Genomic DNA, 8,853 nt, shown 5'->3' with positions numbered 1-8,853 from the left:
AACCCTCAAGGAGCTTGCAATCTATGGTCTCTAGCTCACATTAATACATAGGCATACTAGGGCCAATTTAGACAGGAACCCATTAATCTACAGTATGAGCATGTTTTTGGATTATCAGAGGAAACCGGAGTACCCGGAGGAAACCCACGCAGGCACAGGGAGAACATGCAAACTCCAGGCAGGTGGTGCCAAGGTTGCTATTCTAGACCTGCCAGGCACACATTATTATTAGTGTGAAGTAAAATAATACGCTCCATATAATTCAGTTTTATTATCATGAATTGCAGATTGGATATATAATTCACGGGAGAAAAGTTGAGTACATTGGATGAAGATACAAGCACTTTGACATGGAATGTGCTGAGAATTTGGGATGAAATGCACAAACAGAAGGACTGCAAGTTTAACTCATTGTCAATCCCGTTGATGGGAACAAAGTTTTTCCCACCCGGGAATGATAATATTTCAGGAAAATGGATAAAGGCTAGAAATGCACGTTTAAAACATATTGTTCATAAGGGAATATTATGTTCTTTACACAATTTAAAAAATAAGAAGGAAATATTTTCTACACTGGATGAATGGCAGTATTATCAAATTAGACATTTTGTTGCAATGCTCCCACAGCCACTAAGGACTGAGGAAGATATGTACCCTCTAGAGAAATTGTTCAGCTCAAATATAATACATAAACATGCCACTTCTAGGATGTATAACATTTTCACTGAAATAGATGGTCCGGTGTCCCAAATGTTTCTGCATAAGTGGGAGAAGGAGCTTGGAACAAAATTGAAAAAGCAACAAAAGAATAAAATATTTAGATTGACACATGGGGTGGTGAATATGAATAGAGTTGAAATTAATTATAAATGTCTTGTAAGATGGTATATTACACCCAATGTGGCACATACAGAAAGACCAGAGGTTTCACCTATGTGTTGGAGAGGATGTTGGAGTAAGGGAAATATGGCACACATATGGTGGGATTGCCCTAAAATACAGGAGTACTGGGGGCTGATAATTCAATACACACAATAGATTCTAAAGATGAATATACCGTTAGATCCGTAGGTCTTTTTATTCCACAAATCAGAGGTTTCAGTAAAGCAATACAAAAATATGATATTGCTTCATTTATTAAATGCTGCCAAAAGTCTCATTCCTAAAGCCTGGCAAACTATAGAGCCCCCAAAAATAAAAGAGTGGATAAATAGTGTCGAGTATATATATAAGATGGAAGAACTATACCACATAGATGAGGATAAAATGGAAAAACTTAAAAAATCCTGGGAAGGTTGGTTTAATTTTAAAAAATAAAAAAGATACTTAGAAGTGGTTGGAGTGTAACGAAATAAGTAATTGAACGGTAAAGGAAGAGAGTATGGGAAAGATAAGAGAGAAGGAAAAGGATAAGAGGGGAAAAAAGTTAGGCAGAACAACATCAGAAGAGTAAGAAGTAAATGAAAGGGGTAAGAAGACAAGGGGAGGTGGACTGGAAGGAGGGGTAAAATAGGAGGGATGGGGAATGATAAATAAAAATGGTGTTTTGTGTTTTACGATGTTTGATATAATGTGGATTTTAGTATTATAAAACTAATAAAGATATAAGAAAAAAAAATTATAATAATACGCTTCAGGTCAGCCATATACTGTAAATTACAAATAATTCAGAGAACTTTATTGCAGATTCTTTCTACTTCTGTTCTGCAGATACCGAGACAGGCCATTCCATGTATATCTTCATTCTGAAAAATGCAAAAAAAAGGTAATAAAGAGAGCCCCTACCTACTATAATGATTGGATGAATCTCAGTCCTCTAAACAAAAACCTGCCGGGAAAAGCAGTGAGCCAGTCTCATGAGCAGGAAATTACATTTCTGGGGGATTTTTTAACACTGTTGGGAGTAATAAACAGTGTAGCCAAGTCCCACTCCCACTTTCAGAAACTGCTTGCAGTCGTCTTCAGAATGCATACTACACTATGAAAGGCAAATTCAGTTTACATTTCAGCACAGCACCTTTATGCAGGGATGACTGCACTCCTGTACATGTGCAGGAGTGACATCATCCCAGGCAGGCCAATGAAGGTAGCCAAAGCTTGGCACCTGGAAGAAGTCAAGTTGAAGTATAAGTATGGCCTTTTTTTTTACGACTGGTCCAGCTTGGATCAATGTAAATATTTGTATGTCATACCTGGCTGATCCTTGTGGAAGCTGGAAATCACTGTAATAGGCACCACTACTACAGTGATTGCTGCTAGCTTCAAGGTCCCATGTCTCCCTCTCTACATTGTCCAATCAGAGAATGCTTTGCATTCATTGAGTAAATGCAAAGTGTTCTTTGAATGGTGCCTGGGCTAAGCAGGTGGGACTTGCAAGTTATTGGAGATTTTTGTGGTAACTGTGCCCACTACAATGATTTCCAGTGTCCAGGGGAATACCTGGAATACCACAGGTATGGCATATGTATACTTCCACTGGTACAAGCTGGTCCAACGTAACTATGCAAAAAAAGCCATACCTAAACTTCAGCTTTAAATAGCTTTCATCTCTAGGGGGGAAGAAGGGCAAACTGCGGCAGGGATGAACCTCAGGAAATTAGAAGTACGCATACTGCAACCCCCAAAGCTTTAAACTGACCATAGATGAATCCAAATTTGGCCAGTTGAGCAGGGACCAGCAGATAATTGACCCATCTATGGCCATTCCCATTCAAAAGCAGTCAACCTAGTGATCAATTGACAAGAATGTTTGAAAAATTTTGTTCGATCAGCACTACTGCCATTTGGAAGCAGTGCTGATCAGTGTATTTTGTCAGTGTATTCTGGCAATGGAGGAGTCCTGCTGTCAAAATACAATAGCTCAGTAGGGATGATTTCTTCATCCACCTCGAATGTGTAGAAGAGGGAATCTTTTTGTTTTTCATTGATCAGCCAGCTGGCGGATCGAAGAAAAAAAATATTCATCTATTGATAGTTGTACTGTCATGGCTATATGCCGGGCCATTCTGACAAGCAACACTCTGGCCACCTGCAAAATGCTACTGATTGCTAAATGCTCTCAGATCATTACACCATGAAGGGGAGGAAGGGGACATCATGAAGGGGAGGAAAAGAGATCTAACCTCCACACATGGAAAGGTTTCTTCATAGTAAGAGCTGTGAAAATGTGGACTACATTCCCCTAAGAACTAGTTCTGGCCAGCTCTGTAGATTGTTTGAAAAAAGAGCTGGATTCTTTCCTAAATGCACAACATATAACTGGATACTAACATTTATAAGTAATGACACCAAGAGCACTTGATGCAGGGAATATTCAACTGCCTACTGGGGGATCAGGAAGGAATGCCCCCCCCCCCCCCCACTAGAATTAATTGGATTAATCTCTATTGTTTTATTTTTGCCTACCTCTGGATCAACTGTGGTTATAGGACTGTGTATATGGAGGTTTTCCATTTGTACTTTTTTCTATTGGCTGAACTAGAGGGACTTGTGTCTTTTTTCAACCTAACTAGCTATGTAACTATATAACTATATAACTATGTTTTTTCTGAATGAGACTGTAACGGTGCTATTCATGACAAACATCCTTCAGGTGGCTCTGCAAATGTCCCTTTTCTTGTTCTCTATCACAAGATACCAATATCACTTACCACTTACCATAGTAGTTATTTGTACACTGGGGCAGTACGCCAGTGGGAAGTATACTTTGAACACTCCAACACCTAAAAGAAAATCTGTTACATATGAATCAAGATCTCTGTAATTGTAACACAAATTTATAGTATTAGGTTTTAAATTCTTAAATTGTACATTGATTATATAGTCTGTGTTGAATTATATGGAAAGCTCTCCTCCACCCAGGTCTGTCTGCATTATGTTCTGTCTCCATTAATTCATATAAGCAAATAAGTATTTGGCACTTTCAAGAAATCTGTAAGGGTGTATATCAGTGTGCAAAGGGCTCATTCAGAATTTTCATTGTTTACATATGATCACACATATTAACACCTTATTTGTTAACATCTGCAGTGATCAAAGAGTTAAGTGTGTGCTGTGCTTTATTGTGTAAGCACGCTGGTTTGTATTGCTCTGCTATGCAGAGCAATACAAAGCAGCATTCTGGAGCTGACAGGGAAGAGATCTGTATTGTTTACATACAGACCTCTCCCCACCAGTGATACTCGGCTGGGTGCCGGCGGGGAATCACCGGCCAGGATTCGGTGATCGACAGCTGTAGCCGCCAATGGCTACAAAATCACGTACTGTATATATACTTGATTTTGCACAGCCCTGCCACCCTGTAGCATTAGTTCTGCTATAAGGCGGTCAGGAAGCAGTAACCCCTTCCTGCCCAGTATCATTAGTATAGTGTCAGTTCTTTTTATTAGTAATGATCACTGTATTAGTGTCACTAGGGATGTAAGTGACAGTTAGTCAGTTCCCACTCAGTGTCAGAATGCCCATCGCAGTCCCATCTATAAGTCGCTGATTGTCGCCATTACTAGTATAAAAAAAAAGTAAACAAGAATTTCAGTGTATATATACCGCCATTTGTAGATGGTATAACTTTCTCATAAACCAATTAATTGAATGCCCACTGCAGTCCCATCTATAAGTCGCTGATTGTCGCAATTACTAGTATAAATAAATAAATAAAAATTCCAGTATATCTACTGCCATTTGTAAATGCTATAACTTTCACGTAAACCAATTAATTTACACGTATTGGGATTTTTTCATTAGAAAAGACATGTAGCAGAATACATTTTGGCCTAAATTTAGGACGAAATTTGATTTGTTAAATTTTTTTACTGGATATGTGTTATAGCAGAAAATCAAAAATGTTGTTTTTCTTCTTTAAATTGTCGGCCTTTTTTTGTTTCTAGCACAAAAAATAAAAACCGCACAGGTGATCAAATAACACCGAAAGAAATCTCCATTTGTGGGAAAAAAGGAGATAAATTTTATTTGGCTGCAGCATTGCATGACCGCTCAATTGTCAGTTAAAGTAACACAGTGCCGTAACACAAAACATGGCCTGGTCAGGAAGGGGGGGGGGGTAAATCCTCTGGAGGGCAAGTGGTTAGATATGTCAATTATTTGGATTTGAGCAGACATATCTCCATTTGTATTCCATAGTGCAGGTCAGTGAGCAGACCTGAGTCCATAGGTCTCCTCCAGCTGTGTCTGTCTGCCCCACATTGGCACTATGGAATTTATTTCCTAAAGGCACAATTCAAATAGTGTATGGCCAGCTTAAGACAATCATTTGTAGCTATTGTAAACCATGTGATTGTTATTTGGTCCAGATATATTGGGAGCATAGCACTGCTTGGCTACACAGTGATTAATAAGGGGTTGCAGTAACATTGGGAAAATAATTTTAATAAAATAAAATATAGAGTATATGGCTTGGGAACCGCTATACAATTGCTAAGAAAGCATTTAATTTTCTGTAGCACCAGAGCAATTGCTTTTGAGATTACATAGGAATGAGGTTTTGCTATGGGACCCCATCACACATTTATTTATTTATTTCAGGTCCTTATGTAGTGCCATCAATTTACACAGCGCTTTACATATATATATTGTACATTCACATCAGTCCCTATTCCTCAAGGGGTGTCCAATCCAAAGTTCCTAACTCACATTCATACTTACACATACTAGGGACAATTTAGACAGGATCCAATTAACCTACCAGCAGGTCTTTGGAGTGTGGGAGGAAACCACAGTACCTTGAGGAAACCCACGCAGTCACAGGGAGAACATGCAAACTCCAGGCAGGTGGTGCCAGGGTTGGGATTCGAACCATGGGCCCTACTACTGCCAGGCGGAGGTGCTAACCATTTAGCCACTGTGCTGCCCATAGTTATGGCCATGGTTTGTGAACCATCAACAAACCAACTATCTTGCGGACATGTTGATATTGTTCATTTTTTTGTAACATCTGTATATCTATGGTTGCTCTAACTTGCTACTTGCCAAATGAATGTTCACTTTACAAAGTGTATGTTTACTTTCCTTCATAAATAAGATATGAATCATGTTGAAGAGAAATTTAAAAAAAACGGAATGGATTGAAGTAAACTTAGTAGCTTCTCACTTCATTCCCTAAGTTAAAGGTCAAGTTTGACTAGAAAAACATCCTCCATAGATTTAGTGGGTTGATTTATCTGTAATGAAGGATGCCCCACATTGTGCAGGCAGCTGGATCTTCTGTGCAGGGATGCCCCGTCCTCTTCCTCTCTCTGACTTCCGGTGCTGCAGATAGTAGCTTTGGGTCTACTGTGAAGCTGCTGTTAAAAGGTTCCTGATGTGAACCTGCCCCCACCTCCTCCATTGGGAAATCTTCTTTCATTGCTTTCACTGTCTGTGAATGGGGGAGAGTCTGATAACTCACAAGATTCTCTCCCCCATTCACAGATGGTGTCACATTCAGTGAAAGAAATAAAAGAATGTTTCTCAATGGTGGAGGAGGGAGTGGGTCTTCATCAGGAACTTTTTTACAGCAGTTTCACAGAAGACATGCATCTATTAACCCTCGCACCAGAAGTTCCGATACAGGAAGAGGAGAGGGCATTCTTCCATATAAAGTTTCTACAGGTTCCAGCTACCTGCATGACGTGGGATATCCTTCATTACAAGTAATGAGAATTTTTTTTATATCTAACCTTCAACTTTAAGTGAACATTCACTTTGAAAAGCGAACATACTGTAGTCTTTCAGTAAATGAACCCTATGGTCTTTAAAAGGTTTATGTTTTGTTTTTTTTTTCTGAATCTCGAATCTTTTATTTTTTTTTTTAACTGTTAAAGCGGATGTTCAACAACGTCGCTACAGATGTAATATTGCACTGCATTCTTTTTCTTTTAACAATCCATAGTGTTACTAATTTTCTTAACCTTTGTCTTTAAAATTAGGGAGAATTTATTCTGTGTACTAGATCTTTGTCATACAGGGAGGATTAAAACCCTTTGATGAAAGGTCTTCATTATATTGCTTGAAAACTGATCAGTAGTGTAATTGAAGGGAACCTGACACCAATAAAAGAGCTCTTTTAAAGAGGCAGCCTGTCACTAATTAGATCAAGTTACACGTTCATGCCAAGTCTATCTGATATTCATTCATTTGGGGCATATGGGACATTTTTGTAAGATTAAAAAAATTAAAGCATATCTGTCACACGGGAAGCAAGATTTCAGGCTCAGAAGAAATTTAAGTTGTTTTACTAGAGTAGAGGAGTGTTCATTTTAGATACCCAATCATGTGTCAGAGAATTGCACTTAATGCATCAAAAAGCACGGTCTGCTTATCATAATGCCCCCCATGTAAAAAAAAAAAAAAAAACACAATTTAGTAAAACAATATTACAAGTATAAGTAAAATTTCCTCACCTTACAAGGATCCCAAATCACGACCATTGTGCAGGACCACCTTCTCATAAGATTTGTGATCTTTCCCAAGATTCTAGCAGAAAGTGCAGTGACATCAAGCTAACCTCATGGTGGTCATACACTAGACAAAAAAAATTGTTTGGATGAAAAACAAACTGTCCAAATGATGGATTTTCAGTTAGTGGGCACAAATTGAAAATTGTTTTTGACTTTTTTGAGCCAAAAAATCAAACGAGAACTGTTTCGTACTGCGGATATGTGACAAAACAAGTGAAAAAATTATTCATGTCCACTGGAATTTGGTCATTGCAAGATGACAATATCAATTGTTCTCATAACTGTGTGTTCGTTATTTGAAAACTAGTTCGAACAATTTTTCGACTAGTTTATGGCCAGCATATGTGAGCTCTCTGGAAGCGTTGGAGAATTATTACTTTTTCAGCTATAATGTTAGTACATCATTAGATGCATGTATTCACTTCAAATGCCCTATGATGTGCTAGGGAAAATCCTTTTTATTTCTTAGAAATTTTAATTGAAAATGGTTCCTGACATTCACTTTGCTAGGTAAGCAACCTCTACTCCTTTATAAAAAAAAATTTTTTAAATTGAGCCTGCAATTTCCTAGTAATCAGCAGTGGAAAATCAGCAGTTTTGGTGCCTAATCAAAGGAGAGCTTTTGCAGACCACTCTGCATGCTGTGAGTTCTCACAGGTGCTCTGCAGATAATTATTCAGCAGGGCTGTGCCCAGCATGGGTTGATATTACACTGAAACATGAAATATATGCTGACAGATTTGACAGAATGATGTTGTTTTGTGAATTGCCGCACATCTAAGGCCTCATGCACACAGGCTTAATGCATTTTGTATCTGTATGCAGGTGTGTGGTTTTCAATAGTGGCATGCACGCAGGTGCATAAACATGCACTGTGCTCAGATCTGTAAGCAAAAATCAAAACATTTGCATCAGAGCATGCATTTTACATGCTTTTTAATGTAAATATGTGTAAATGCATGTATATGCATATGTTAATGTTAAGTACCATCAACTCAGGTCCCAGTCCTAGGGACTTTATGAACGTGCATATACATACATCCAAAAAGTGCATCCTGGTATAGACAAAAAAGCAGGAGGATGCAATTTTACGCATTTAAAAAACATCTAAAGGGAAACATTTTACTGATCGTTTACACAGGAACTTTTGTTCCAGAAAATCCTTGCCTGTGTGATCAGTAAAATTCTTATGATCATGCGCATGTAGCCAAATGTGCTTTTGCTCAGAAAAGAAGGTAAAACCCAAAACTCCTGTAGAAGGAACGATTTTAGAGCCTAAAGCTGATTCTCCACTGCTGGTTACTTCAAAGTGAAATAATGAATTCAGAAAGCAAAAACAATTTCTATTTTCTTTCCATCAATTCTACAACACTAACGCTAGGTTCACACCTAGGCAGTT

The 8,853-nt window shown here is 38.3% G+C and overlaps 1 long non-coding RNA gene across 1 annotated transcript; it reads right to left on the bottom strand.

Annotated features, from left to right (window-relative positions):
- Positions 1-252: 252 nt before the first annotated feature.
- LOC149455513 (uncharacterized) lies at positions 253-7,845 on the bottom strand. Its single transcript, XR_016314043.1, has 3 exons — positions 7,398-7,845; positions 3,658-3,722; positions 253-1,745 (listed from the first exon to the last, which is right to left on the bottom strand). It is a non-coding gene; the product is annotated as an uncharacterized LOC149455513 (long non-coding RNA).
- Positions 7,846-8,853: the final 1,008 nt, after the last annotated feature.

The sequence above is a fragment of the Staurois parvus genome, unplaced genomic scaffold (genome assembly GCF_062004578.1).
Source record: "Staurois parvus isolate SC_StPar_1 unplaced genomic scaffold, SC_StPar_1.0 ptg000392l, whole genome shotgun sequence".
NCBI lineage: Eukaryota > Metazoa > Chordata > Amphibia > Anura > Ranidae > Staurois > Staurois parvus.
Note: the sequence above shows the minus strand (reverse complement) of the source record. Positions and strands in the feature narration are given on the sequence as shown.